This window comes from Lipotes vexillifer, unplaced genomic scaffold (assembly GCF_000442215.2).
Source record: "Lipotes vexillifer unplaced genomic scaffold, Lipotes_vexillifer_v1.1 scaffold155, whole genome shotgun sequence".
Classification (NCBI taxonomy): Eukaryota; Metazoa; Chordata; class Mammalia; order Artiodactyla; family Lipotidae; genus Lipotes; species Lipotes vexillifer.
In genome coordinates, this window is record NW_006779813.1 from 252,700 (window position 1) to 266,897 (window position 14,198).

At 36.4% G+C, this 14,198-nt stretch overlaps 1 protein-coding gene across 2 annotated transcripts in view; it reads right to left on the reverse strand.

The window, feature by feature from the left end:
* PDE7B (phosphodiesterase 7B) overlaps nucleotides 1-14,198 on the reverse strand; it is a 338,881-nt gene that overhangs the window by 206,612 nt on the left and 118,071 nt on the right. The gene's annotated exons all lie outside the window — the stretch shown is intronic.

A 14,198-nucleotide genomic window follows, 5' to 3' on the forward strand; every position in this document is an offset into this window, starting at 1 on the left:
AGGGGCCGCAAACCCAAAAAAAAAAAAAAAAAAAAAAAAAAAAAAAAAGGAGGAGCAAAATGATGATTTGTTTCATTCCTAAAGCAAGTGTGAATAAAACCCAGGAAAACAACATATGAGGGTTAAACTTAGAATCACTATGGACATGTGATTTCATAGTGAGGGACTAGCCTCTTGATTTTTCAGAATTAGATGCCTTAATTATAATTTTCTAGTATAACTAGAAAATTATATTTATATAATTTTTATATTATAAAAATTTATATAATATTTATATTTATATACAAATATAATATATTTGTATATAAAAATTTATATAATATTTATAAAATATAAATATTTATATAATATTTATTTTATAACTTTAGATCTGTAAAAATGATAGTTGTGTTTTTAGTAAAAGAAAACAAAGGAAATTATTTGTCTCAACAAAAAGGAGTTTTCATTTATGAACTGGGGTTTTGCTGGGGGTGGGGAAGGACTTATTAGGATCATTTGTGGGATATTTAATTCCAAGTGGTCAACAAAGAATAACTGTTCGTTTGGTTTAAGCAACAAACTCCACCATCTCATTAATGTTCACTGATAATCAAAAAATTAAATATACCTGTTTTATTGCTACTATTATCAACGTGATGATTTGTTTACATAAATGCTAATCGTGATCTCCCTTAAAGGCTATTACATGAAATGTTGTTTGTGTTGAGTTGAACAATGATTTATGCATTCTAACTTTTACTCAATGATAATTATCGAGTGTTAAATTGTTTATGGGACTTTCATACACAGCTGGTGGGAGGGTAAGTGGGTACAGCCACTTTGGAAAACTGTTTGGCAGAATCGGTCTAAGTTGAATATGGACATGCCCTATGACCCAACAGTTGCAATTCTAGGTAAGTACTCAAGAGACAATGTGTAATTTTGTGCACAAAAAGACTTGTACAAGAATGTTCACAGCAATATTATTTGTAACAGTCCCAAACTAAGGAGAGCCAAATGTTCATTTCCACTAGCATTAATAAATAGTCACATGCACATACACATACATACACATATACACTGGAACAGTCTACAGCTGTGGTCAGAAATCTTTTTCTGTAATATGTTAGACTTTGGAAATCATATGATCTCTAACACAGCTACTCAACTCTATCAATGCAGTGCGAAAACAGCCTTAGACAATATATAAATGAATGGCAATGGTTACATTCTAATAAAACTTTATTTACAGAAACAAGCGACAGGCCAATTTTAGCCCATAGGTCATTATTTGCTGATCTCTATTCTGTAACAAAAGAAAACAGAGAAAGAATGAACTATAACTGTGTGCAACAGCATGGATGAATCTCATAGACAATGTTGAGTTAAAGAAGGTAGACAGAAAAATATATATACTTTTTGATTCCATTTATAAAAATTTCAAAGTTAGGGGATAGTGACAGAAGCCAGTTAATTAGTATGGGTCTTTGGGAGGTGATGTCTGGGAGGAGGTATGTGTGAAGCTGTCTACTCTGATCTGTGTGGTCTTACATGCAGGTGTTAGCTTTGCAAGAATTAATGAGGTGTACACCTAAAAATTGGATATTTATCATAATTTAAGCTATACTGCAATAAAGTGTAAGAAAAAATTTTCTATCTAAATATACCAGTAGCTAAACAAACTAATAGCAGGGGAGTTAGAAGTGCCAATAAATATGCAAACTACAATTTCAGTTGTTGAGGGATATCAGGCTATTGATAAATATAAGCTTGGACACATGTACACATATTAGTTCATATATACCAATGTTAAATACATTAATTGAAAACTTGCTCTTTTAAAGATGCTAACATTTGAAATGCATCTTCCAAGAAGTTTTCCCTAAAAGAGAGTAAAGAAAATTGACACGCATAGTCAAACTTTCTTTTTTTAAAAAAAATCAGACACTTCTCCATTTCCAACAGTACAACTGCTACAGGGGAAAAATTCTTTATTTATTGTAATGGCCTAAAATTTACACAGCTCTGTGTGGTTACAAGTCTGAGCCCTGACCCTGAACTTCTGGAGTCCAGGCAGGTGGATTAGGTTGAGAGAAATGACTGGCTCCTTCTCCTACTTGACTCTCAAAGCTGCTTTCAACCTTAAACGCCTATGAAAGCAACATCTGAAAAAACTAAGCTCCTCCAAATATTGAGAGATTTGCTTTAGCCTCTGTGATGACCAAGCTCCAAATGTCTTTGCTAAATTACGCACAACGTGATCATAGTCATTCATATATTGCTTCCCAGAATCATCTTGGCATTTCATTATCGACCATGTTGTACGCATGATCCATGAAAGAAGACTCCTTGACACAAAAAGTGAGACAGCAGACAGAGGACAATACCTTTTCCCACTGACTGCTTGGTAGAATCAATTATTAACAAACCTGTTCTATAAAGAAAGCAGTAATTCAGGAATAAGATGTTGTACTTTTCCTGAGAAATGTGCAAAATGTATTTTTGAATTCAATATCTACTTCCAAAACGTTCAACTACATTTTTACAAGTATTTGATTTTCTAAAAGAAGACAAAATATTGAAATGCATTCTCTTGACATTGCAATATAATTTTATGGTTTTAAAAAATTTTTTCCAGCTCTACTAAGGTACAATTTAAAGAATGTATATATTTAGGTTGCACAATGTAATCTGTTAAAGATTTATGACCTGATGGTTTAACATATACATATATAGCGAAATGATTACTACAGTGGAGTTAATTAGCACATCCATCACTTCACATAGTTACCATTTTTCTTTTGTGGTAAGAATACAAGATTTACTGTCTTAGGAAATTTCAAGTACACAGTAGTCTTATTAACTATACTCACTATGCTGTACATTAGAACACTGTAACTTACTCATCTCATAACTGGAAGTTTGTATTGATGGAAGAAATTTTCACATATTGAGGTAAGGGGAAGTCATTCTGGCTTATACGTGATTTAACTTGAACTTTTGGCTAACCAAAACAGCCTGTCTGTGGCCTATTAAACATGCATTGTGCATCTGTTTGAACCATTAAAGAAAAGAATGCATTTAAAAATCAAAATGGAGTAACTGTGGTTCAGGCACCCAAAATGGAAGTAGGTGGCCATGGTGGATGTGGTTTCAGACACGTTCCTGTATTACTGAGAACCTGAATAGTTTGAACTGTATCAGACTCAAGGACATCACCAGCTGTTCTCAAAACAATATCTGCTAGTAGATGCCAGCTGCAACCTCATAGTCTCAAGGTCTACCCTTGTAACTATGCAATCATTTCCAACCCCAATCCTTGCTTAATAAGCACTCTTACTTCTTGCCAGCTCCAATCCTAATTCTTGACAAATGATTTATATAATTTTCTGGGTTTTACCTTTATAATCTCCCCCGCATTTTGTAGTCTAGCAGAACACAATTCAAGTACTTCTTGAATCTGTGCAATATGATTTTAGAAAGAAGCTTGGTATGGGAAATATTTTTATAAACTTACTATACATATTGCAGAAACTCTCAGATTTGTAGTTTATGATGATCACTGAACAATGAAGATACTCATGTTCTCTAATCTTATGGAATTCTATATCCTATTAACATTTCTGGCATTATTTTCTTACACTTATGAGTGTGAGGGTCTCTTTCGGAATGAAGTTTTCTGCTGTGCCAAATAGAATTAGAACCCTCAGAGTCCAGAATTTAGTTAAAGATAAAATGACAATATACAAGATTTCATAATGTTAACTACCTCATTAGGTTACACGCCATAAAACATTTTAAATGTTGACTATACACCAAATGTAGTAAACTCATAGGTGGTTGACTACCCAAACGTAGGCAAAAGCAAATTCTTTGCATTTGCTTATTGTTATATATAACATACCTTTACATTTGCCTTTAAGAGTTTTGCAGTAAAAAATCAGTAATTAATTTTGATAGTGTCCAAGCTAGCCTCACAAAAGTTGAAAACCTGCATTAATCTGTCAGTGTAAAAGATTTGGGCTTATGGAAACTGAGCTTTCTTTACCACCAGTTAGCTGTCTCGTTGGAACTGATATCCTGGCAAGTTAATAAAATATCTTTTGACATTTAGATATGACAAAATCTTATAGCTCAAAGACAGCAATTGATATAATGGGAGCAAATATTTATTTCATCTAAAATTATCTTTTGGTGTATCTTTTATAATATACATTACATTGTCTCATTCTTTGAAAATTTCTATATTTGTGAATGTTTATAACCTATACACATTAGAAACTATTATATACTCACAGCTGGCAAGGCAGGTGGTTTGAGATTGACAAGTTGGGACCTCTTAAGCCATGCTGAATAGCTAGCTATCATGTATAATTTGTCTGTTAAAAAGATTTAACTATTACAGGGAAATACAATTATAATCTGTATTCCTTCCAGTAAAAAGCCCAACATTGTTTTGGGGTCAAAACAGAGATAACATTGTCTCTGGAACATTATAAAAAATGCAGTTTGATGTATACAAGGATTCCTAGGGGGACTCATCCTGAGATCAAAAAGCCTTTGAATGAAATTTGTGAGAGGGGAAAGTGAACCGGAGAAGGAGTAGCTGAGGAGGAAGAGGGAGTTTGGATGTGACTGGCCAGTGGTGGGCGCAGCTCAGGAGACACTGGTACTGTCAGATGGCTTAGCACCTTTGGTCTCCTTGACAACTGGGAAGTACAGGTGGAGGCATCCCCTTTATGAAAGACAAGTCAGAAAAGAGAGTTCTTGATGCACCACGAGGTCAGAGGAGGACTTAAGAGGAGAATACATAACCTTACACTTTTCTTCTATCTTCATTCTGAATTTTTTTGGTGCTTCTTTGGAGTTTTAGGCCAATTCTGGGTGCTAGGGATACAAAGATATTTAAATAAAATGGACACCTGCTCCCTTGAAATATGCAGGCTAGATGGAGGAATGGAGAAATAATTCAATATTTGCAGTATGAGAGAGAGGGGCTTGTGAATTAGGGTCAAGGAAGGCAGCCCCCTGACCATTGCAGAAGGAGCAGGCACCTAAAGGAGAAAAGGGTAGGGTGTCCGTGAACAGGGAGCATCTGAAATGCGTGTTGGAACACATAGCTTGCGTTTTACATTTTATTTTTAGTGAGTGGACGTTAGTTCATAAATTCTAACCTTAGAACTGATTCAAACAATTACCCATTTACCCCTCTTTAGTTGGTTCTTTCTCATTTCCTTCATTAATTTCAGACCTTCACCTACCACTTTCTGCTTGCCTCCGCTACTCTCCTTACTCTCATCAGAATATCATGCTTTCTTCTCAGAAAGAAGGGAAACAGTTAGATGGATTAGTCTCAGTTTCTGCCCTCAGATATGTGTCACCCCGAGAGATGTGTCTCTCTCCTTACACTTCCTTGTGCACCATCACCACCTTTCCCCAGTCACAGTGTGAGGGGGGTTTAAGGCTCACAATTACTCTCTTTCTCTTCAGAAATATCCAACCACTTCCTCTGCTCGCTCTTTCCTCTCTGCATCAAAATATCCTCAAACCTTTCCCCTCTTGAGAACTCCTTCCGGGCACTGTCAGATTACCCACCTTCCTTTCTAAGACAAATTTCCTGAGAGAGTAGCACCCCTCCTCGGTTCTCTTTACTTAGCTCCATGCTACCCTCCTGACCCTTTGCCCTTCCACTAGCTATGCTCTTGCTGATATTATATTACCTTCAGGTCGCTCAGTCCAAGAACACATTTTAGGCTTGATCTCATTCGACCTCTATGGTGTTTCACATTTTTAGCATGACCTTCCTTTGGAAGTCTTTCCTCTTGACCAAGATGATAGCATTCTGTTTTTCCTTCTGTTTCTCTTAACTACCTACTTGATCTCCTACCTATTTAGGCTTCTTTAGACTCCTCTTGAACCTGCCCAACTCTCTAATGATGCTTCCAAGTGTTCTAAGGTGCATCTCCATCTCACTCCTCGCCTTCCCCAGGGTGTCATCATCGTTGATATGTAGTCACCACTGCCTACCAGCAGGTCACTCTCCTGAGCTCCAGACTCCCTTCTGCACCTGAGAAGTCCTTGGGAATCTCAGTGTATTATGCCCAAATTTAACTCATCATTTTCCCCAATTGCAAATCTGATTCTCGAATACTCTCCACTGGGAGTAGGTGGGGGGAAACACATCTCTATCTGTTCTCTATCTACTTAGCTATATTTCCTACATTCACTCCATTGTAAAGTCCTATCATCCTCTTTCAAAGTCCGCTGAATCTCATACCTTCTGTCCTCCCTGACATTGTCTTAGTTCAGGCACAGACTCATCATTTCTTTCCTAATTATTGCTGCAGTTCCTTAAGCTGGTTTCTTTCTTCAGTCTTGCCCTCCTCCAGTGCATTCTCTATTCTGACCAGGTGATCCCTCAAAAAACTGTATTTCACATTGTAGCTCCCCTGCTTAAACATCCCTAAATGGTCTTTACCCTGTTATAAGACCCCTTATAATCTGCCCCACCTTCCTCTCCACACTGATTATCTTATCATTTCTTTCCTCTTATTCTGTTCTCCAGGTATAATGACTTCCAGTTTCTCTAACTGGTCACATTAAGCATCCTGTACCCGCTGCTCCTGTAACCTAGAATTGCCAATGCCTTTCACAGCAGGCTGCCCCTTTCCAGCCTCAAAGGGCTGTGAGCTGCTTCTCTTTGACACTCAGCTCCTTAACACCACTTGCACAGACCTGTCCTGACACCCTTCTCCCTCCCATGACACCCTGGCCCATCCTTATGATGGTTTCTCATGCTATGTTGTCGTTGCCTGTGTCGTTGTCCACTGGATTGGGAGCTTCTTGAGGGTAGGAACCAGAACTTCAATGTCTTCGTATCCCTACACTGGCACACAGTATGTACCTACAAATGTTGGTTGATTGAATACTTTTTTTGAAGTGTAGCTTTGTGCGAAGGATGATAGGTCTCATTTTCTCTTCCTTCAGACCGGAAATGAAGCTAATACAAGACTGGCACATTTATATTTTGGGGGTTTGATAACTTCAGTTCTGATAGTTTGACCTTTGCTTGTGTCGTTGTTCTGCAGCTAGCTCTTATCTGAGTTCTGGTTTTCAGCTGCAAGCAAAAGTGTGGTGTTTGGTTGCTGTGGAAATGCTGCCACATTCCTCGGAAAACAACTGTGAAACTAGCAAACTTATTTTCCTTATGCAAGACAATATTGATTTCCAAATAAAAATTTTGAAAGGCAGCAAGAGAATGTAAAAGCCTTTTAAATGATAAACCTCAGGGTGAAATAATACTTTGTATGTTCTTGTAAATACAGAGAAGACGAAATAATAATCCTCCTCCTGTTTTCTTAACCCAGTGTTCCAGCTGCAGAATAAAGGGTGGTGACAGGGATTCTACCTAGCTCACTATTACATCAACTTTCAGGGTAACACTAGTAGAGGGGTAGGCATAGAGTAGTGCTCAAGAAATAACTGATAATCACCTATATTTTTAGGATATGTTCTAATTGTCTATTTGTAGACAACTATGTATTTCTCATCCTGTAACCCAGAGTAGTATGCTGGGGAAACTCCCACTTAGTTCAATTAGGAGCTGACCCATTCCTTGGCTGAGTTAGCAGAGGGTTTTAAATGCTATACCCATCAGTCTTTGGCACATCTGGGCCATGCTTTACAGACAATTGTGCTGTTTTGACAAATGCATCAGCATGTATCTCTTCAGCAAATATTAAGCTCCAGTGAGGGGCTAGGTGGCTGGACCCTCTTCCAGATGCTGGACTCTTAGCAGTAAATAAACTAATTCCTTGTTTTCATGATATTTACATTTACATTCTGTATATATGGGTGTGTGGTGCAGTGAGACTGGGAGAGAGCGATGAACAAACAAACGAATATAAAATACATCATTTGGTGATGAGTGCATTGAAAAGTAAAACAAGGCCAGGCCCTGGGTGAGAGATGAGGATAATGCCATCTCTGCCCTCCCTTGGGAATGTCCAGCTTTCAATTTGTTCTCTTTTAGAGTTAGAAAATATCATCCTTGGACATGCATATAGGAGTGAAATGATGTACTCACGTGATAAGAATGAAGCACTTCGTAAGTGTAAGACAAAATTAATTAGTGGGAATGTAAATTGATACAGCCACTATGGAGAACAGAATGGAGGTTCCTTAAAAAACTAAAAATAGAACTACCATGTGACCTAGCAATCCCATCCCTGGGCATATACCTGGAGAAAACCATAATTCCAAAACATACATGCACTCCAACGTTTATTGCAGCACCATTTACCATAGGCAGGACATGGAAGCAAACTAAATGTCCATCAACAGAGGAATGGATAAAGAAGATGTGGTACGTATATACAATGGAGTATTACTCGGCCATAAGAAGGAATGAAATTGTGCCATTTGCAGAGATGTGGATGGAACTAGAGACTGTCATACAGAATGAAGTAGTCAGAAAAAGAAAAACAAATGTATATTAACACATATATCTGAATCTAGAAAAATGATACAGATGAACCTATCTGCAAAGCAGAAATAAAGACACGGACATAGGGAGCAAACATATGGACACCAAGGGGGGAAAGGGGGTGGTGGGATGAATTGGGAGATTGGGATTGACATATATACACTACTATGTATAAAATAGATAACTAATGAGAACCTACTGTATAGCACAGGGAACTCTACTCAATGCTCTGTGGTGATCTAAATGGGAAGGAGGGGATATATGTATACGTATAGCTGATTCACTTTGCTGTACAGCAGAAACTAACACAACATCGCAAAGCAACTATACTCTAATAAGAATTTTTAAAATTTAATTCAAATTCCCAAGGCATTTTAATCTCAGTAAATCAAAGTTAAGCAACTTGAAAGCTTTTGTTTTTAAACATAGACCTTCACTTTTATAAAGTTAAGTGCACATAAAATAGTCCTTACAATAATCTTTCTTTAATAACCTATGATGATAATATGCCTTTTTCTAGATTGCAAACATGTACTTGAAAATATCTATTCACTTGAAGCAAACTGAAACAATTTAATATTGAAAGTATATCAAAGCTGTCAGTTTGCATAAAAAATACTACTAATATTAAATTAAATGCAAGAACTTAGAACGTTTTAGTTATTAATATCAATAATATTTATATTTCTAGGCCTTCTAACAGTTTACTGAATGCTTTAATATTTGTTGTGTTATTTGATCCTCAACAAACCTAATAAGGTAGATAATAATATTGTTATTATTACTTCTTATTCCATTTTAGGGAGGAATAAACTGAGATCTATAACTCTTAAGTGACTTTCCTATGACCACACAGTTTTTAGCTGGTCCAGATATTTAAATGCCCTGTTCTTTCCACTATGCCACCAAAGTAGTGACCTACTTTGATAACAGATATTATTTTGCTTTCAAACAGACTGTGTATTAATTTCTAAGAAAAAACGTATAGACCTCAAAATTGTCCACATACAAAAATCACAGGCAGATGCCAGTGATAAGAGAAAAATTTTAAAATAAAAAAAATCTCCCAATTTTATTAGATGAAAAAGTGAAAAAATATCAATTTTTTTCCAGTACAGAAGATGACAATATTGTACTTCTTAAATAAAATACTATGATATCTGATATCAAAGAGAAAAGATAAAAGTAATATTCATTAAAATAATCAAGCCTAGAATTCAGGCCATCAGTTTCAAATATACATTGGGTTAAAATTATTTAATTTCACAAGTATTTGGTGAACAGCTGTACTCAATACTGCCCCGCAGAAACTAGTTTATAGAATATTCTATAATGCCCTCTATCTAAATTAAAAAATGCTCTCTAACTGACTAAATAATAGAGACTAGAACGCTCTTTCGTTTGGTACTTCTGTCCTTTTTATAGCCAGTGGTAACAGTCAAACTGTCTATAATAAGGCCTCAAATTCCTTTCCAATTTATCCTTTTATACTCCTTGTGGCCTGAAACACTTACTTCCTTCTCCACTCCTCAGTTTTCCTGTATTTGGGATTTTAAAAATGGTCATGTATCTACCTAGAATGCTGCCTCTTTCTTGGTCTTTGCATATCAATCCACATGTCTTCATATCCCAATTGTGCGCACTCTTTTCATCTTCTGAAGTTCCAACACACTTTATTTCTTTTCTATCATTTGTCACTCTCAAGCTAGCATTGCAGATTTTGGGGTTTGGGGCTTGAATCTCTGCCTGGAATGTAAACCCTCTGAGTGCAGGGCCTGTGCTCCACTGGCCTTTGCATTCCCAGTGCCTAGCATAGTACCTTGCATATAGTAGATGCTCAATGAATATCCTTTGAATGAATATTAGATGATGCCTTTGAGGTATGACAAAATTTTGAAGAACATATTTAATATTTTTAAAAATTGCTCTCACATTTGCATAGTTTTGTCTTTTCAATTGCTTTTCTAAACACTGTTAATGTCATAAATAAATAATTTACTATTTGTTTATTATTGTTTATCATCAGTTTGCTTATTTTCAGTTGTTACTATTTATTTATTAATTTATTGATGCATAAACCATATCTAGGGCATCATAGCAGGCAACATCTCCTCACAGAACATCACATTCTGTATTACCAGGACAACCCCTGGGCTGGAAGGGACAGACATTTTTATTACCACTTTGCAGAAAAACTATAAATTGAAGTCTGAAAGATGAAGCAACTTCTCAAAGTACACAGTTAATTTTTCAGAGGTTGGACTACAAAGCAAGTCTCTCTGTGCTCATGTTAAATGTTAATAAAATATTGATCTTATGGTATTCTATTTCTTTGAAAACTGACGATCTCTTGAAATGATTTATAAAAAATTTCAACCAGAAACCTGACAATATGAACACCCCTTTCTAAGCCATGGCAGATAAGAAAGTACGACCTTACATTCTAATGATATGACACCAATCAGCATGCAAAGAATCACACATGAAACAAAAGCAGGGCCACTGAAAATTTCAAATTGTAAAATTACAAGGGAAAGAAGGGCACCAAGTGTGATCGGGAACTCTTTTTAGAAAGTTTCTTTTCCCAGGATTTAGCATTTCCCAGACAGAAGTTAGCAAATGAACTAAGTGAATTAACATTGATCATTTTATGTAGTTTCTTTAAATACTCTTGGCTCTTTGTACCTAGCAGTTTCATTATACTTTGAAAAATAAAATCCTTTTAGGAACTGGCCACACCTCATACGTTAATTGTGTAATGAGAGATAATTTCTCTTTCACTTCCTTCTTCCCTTGGTTATCAATTCATTACACGTAATTAAGGTACATACACACGTTACTACACAGTTGAGTACCCTTTGATATAGTTCTGTAAACTTTGAGGTCTACCTTAATTTGAGAGAAATCTTATGGCTAAATTGAGAAAAAGGAGGGGGATGGGAGTTAGCAGTTTTGAACTCCTTAAGGGTGAAGGAAAGAACAAAGCAGCATTTATTACAATTTGGTACTTAACATTGTCTACATTTTACCCCTCTGACAGAATTTTAAGGAATAAATAGTAAATACTCAGTGTAGCCAGCTCTGCACTACATCTTTATTTACCTTCATATCCAACACGAACTATTCCCCTGAACATAGAAATGATTGCCTGTAAGGCCCACATATGACAATAGTTTGCTCTCACTTAAAATTGCTTTGAATTCAGTACTTCAGAGTAACTTGCGATGAATTTTACATTTATGTCTCATTGAATGTAATGAGCCAGAAGTATGAGTTTGATGAGGATGACTTGTTCATGGATGTCATGAGGTAAACAACTCAAAGCATAAAAATTGTATTTTTCAGAAAGATCTGGGGAGACACCGGTGGGACAGAAGAAAACTGCAAATGGTGTGCCTGGCTAGTGACCCTCTTTCCTGTTCCATCTCAAATGTGCTGAAGCACAGCTGGGGCCAAGGCAGGGGCCCCAAACCTGGTGTGTGAGTGGGTAGAGAGGGAATGCTGGAGGGGGTGAGCCAAGAACTTGACACTTCAAAGCTCTGAACGTCTTAGGTTGGCCTCCATTAGGGATCTCAATATTGGGGTGGCATAAAGATCAGAGTGAAGTTTTGGAAATGCAGACTTTATATATTTGGTTTTCTTGTTTCAAGATTTTGATTTATTCATAAAAAGGTTATAATGTGATCCGCAAAAACACAAACCACATTCATGACTTAGAAACACTTAGAAAACTTAACAGTCCCTTTAAACAGCGGAGACTCCTTATCCTCTACTGTGGAAGATATAAAGTTTTCTCAAGAAATGCTCCGGGAAGTCATAAGGGCACGATCACAGGTTCCTCTCAAAGGAAGCAACAAACTAACTCAGATAAGACCTTAGACAGTGGTGAAGCGGAGCTTTGTTGTTATTTTTGTGTTATGTAGATGCTCCTTCTTGATAAAATATGTGGTCTCAGTTTTAGTGAGTTACATGTTCATGCCTTGAGTTTCTCTTGTTTCTTTTAAGGGAATAAATCATTCAAGTTTTTTCATTATCTTGCACACTATTGCTGTGAAATGGTAGCCTTTGGCTTCAGGTGGACACATGCTAATGGCGGATTGATCCATCTGTATTGATACCCATAATAGTTTTATTTTGGTATTCTCTTTCATCTAAGATTTCAAAGGACTCTGTAAATATTTCAGTTAAATTTTGTAGCAAACCTCTTAAAAAGAGAAGTAGGAAAAAGTCTAAGCCTTCTTAGGTGTCAGCTCCTTGAGGGCATAATTTTCATTATCAGAGTAACTCCAGCTCACTAGACATAGTAATATCTTCAACATTCAATAAATATTTACCATCAACTTTAAAGGTAAAATGTCCAAGTGTTCTTCCTATTCCATCTTTAATTATCCCACGCCCTTAAACTAATAAAAACTTCCATTTTCATGGTTCCTTTATATTATTTACCTCTATGCCCCTAAGAAAATAGAAATCTAATAAACTAATGAAACCTACAAGCTTAATAATACACTGCTATTGCCAAAGATATCTATATTTTGAAAGAGAGGCTATGTCTTAATTTACTTAGAATAAATGATCCAGGTACTCCGGATGGACTTCATCTGTGACATATTTAAGTACTCAGTTAATTGTAAATCTTATGACAGTGGTAGTAATAGAAAGCTGATTTATGTAAATATTCTTCTAATTTGGGGAATTTGTGTAATGTGGCAGATTCATTGGGGGAATGCATTTGGTGGCCAGGAGTGTCTTCTGGTTAGGGTTATAAACCACACCATATTATCCAGAAGAGATGGAAAGATGATTGACTTTAAGTGAATTCAAGTCTACAGGCAGTAGTAGACAGTCTATTGCTGTCCTTGTCCTAGATATAAACTAATCAAGCAACTCACATGAGAGCTAGTACAAGGAAAAATTCATCAAAATAAGTTATGTGTTCATGTGCTTGAAGTCATCATGAATTAAAACTGATTCATGTTAGTAGATCATGTAGAAGCTATAATCAAATAATATTTTAGTGGGATTAAGGTCCTATAGTACTCGATCATTTGCCACAAATTTCCTTCTGTAAAACGAGTATTACAATAGCACCAAACCATACTGCTATTGTGAAAGTTAAATGAGTGAGTTGATGAATAGATCTGATGCGGTGATGAGATGGTCTCCCACATCCAAAGCTGGGATATATGGCTGGACAAAGGAAGTTTTTCTGCCTCCATCTCTCTCTCCCTCTCTCTCTCTCTCTCTCTCTCTCTCTCTCTCTCTCTCTCTCTCTCTCTCTCTCTCCCTCTCTCTCTCTCTCTCTCTCTCTCTCTCTCTCTCTCTCTCTCTCTCTGTGGTTTGTACCCTGCACTTAGCATTCTGAGGCATTTTCATGGTTAAGGGAAAGGAATACTGGACATTTGAAATGGATTTATGGATGCTATGCTATGTTCACTGTTCATGTGCTTCCAATAGAATGTTCATTTTCCAGTGACTATGTTACTATATGGCCCCATCTTAATTAAAATAAAAACATGTAAGAACTGCATCAGAAAGGTTTAAAATACTAGCACAAGAAAATAAGAAAGATCAGAAGACCAGGAAAATACAGTGTTTGTGTCTGGTTTCTGTTTTTGGTTTGTTTTTAGGTAATGAGCAACTTTTGATTGTTTATTACCTGATTATCTTGAATTATAAATTACCAAGACGCTCCCCTGCCTCTATCTTGCTGTCTGCTTTTGAGCCATCTTAC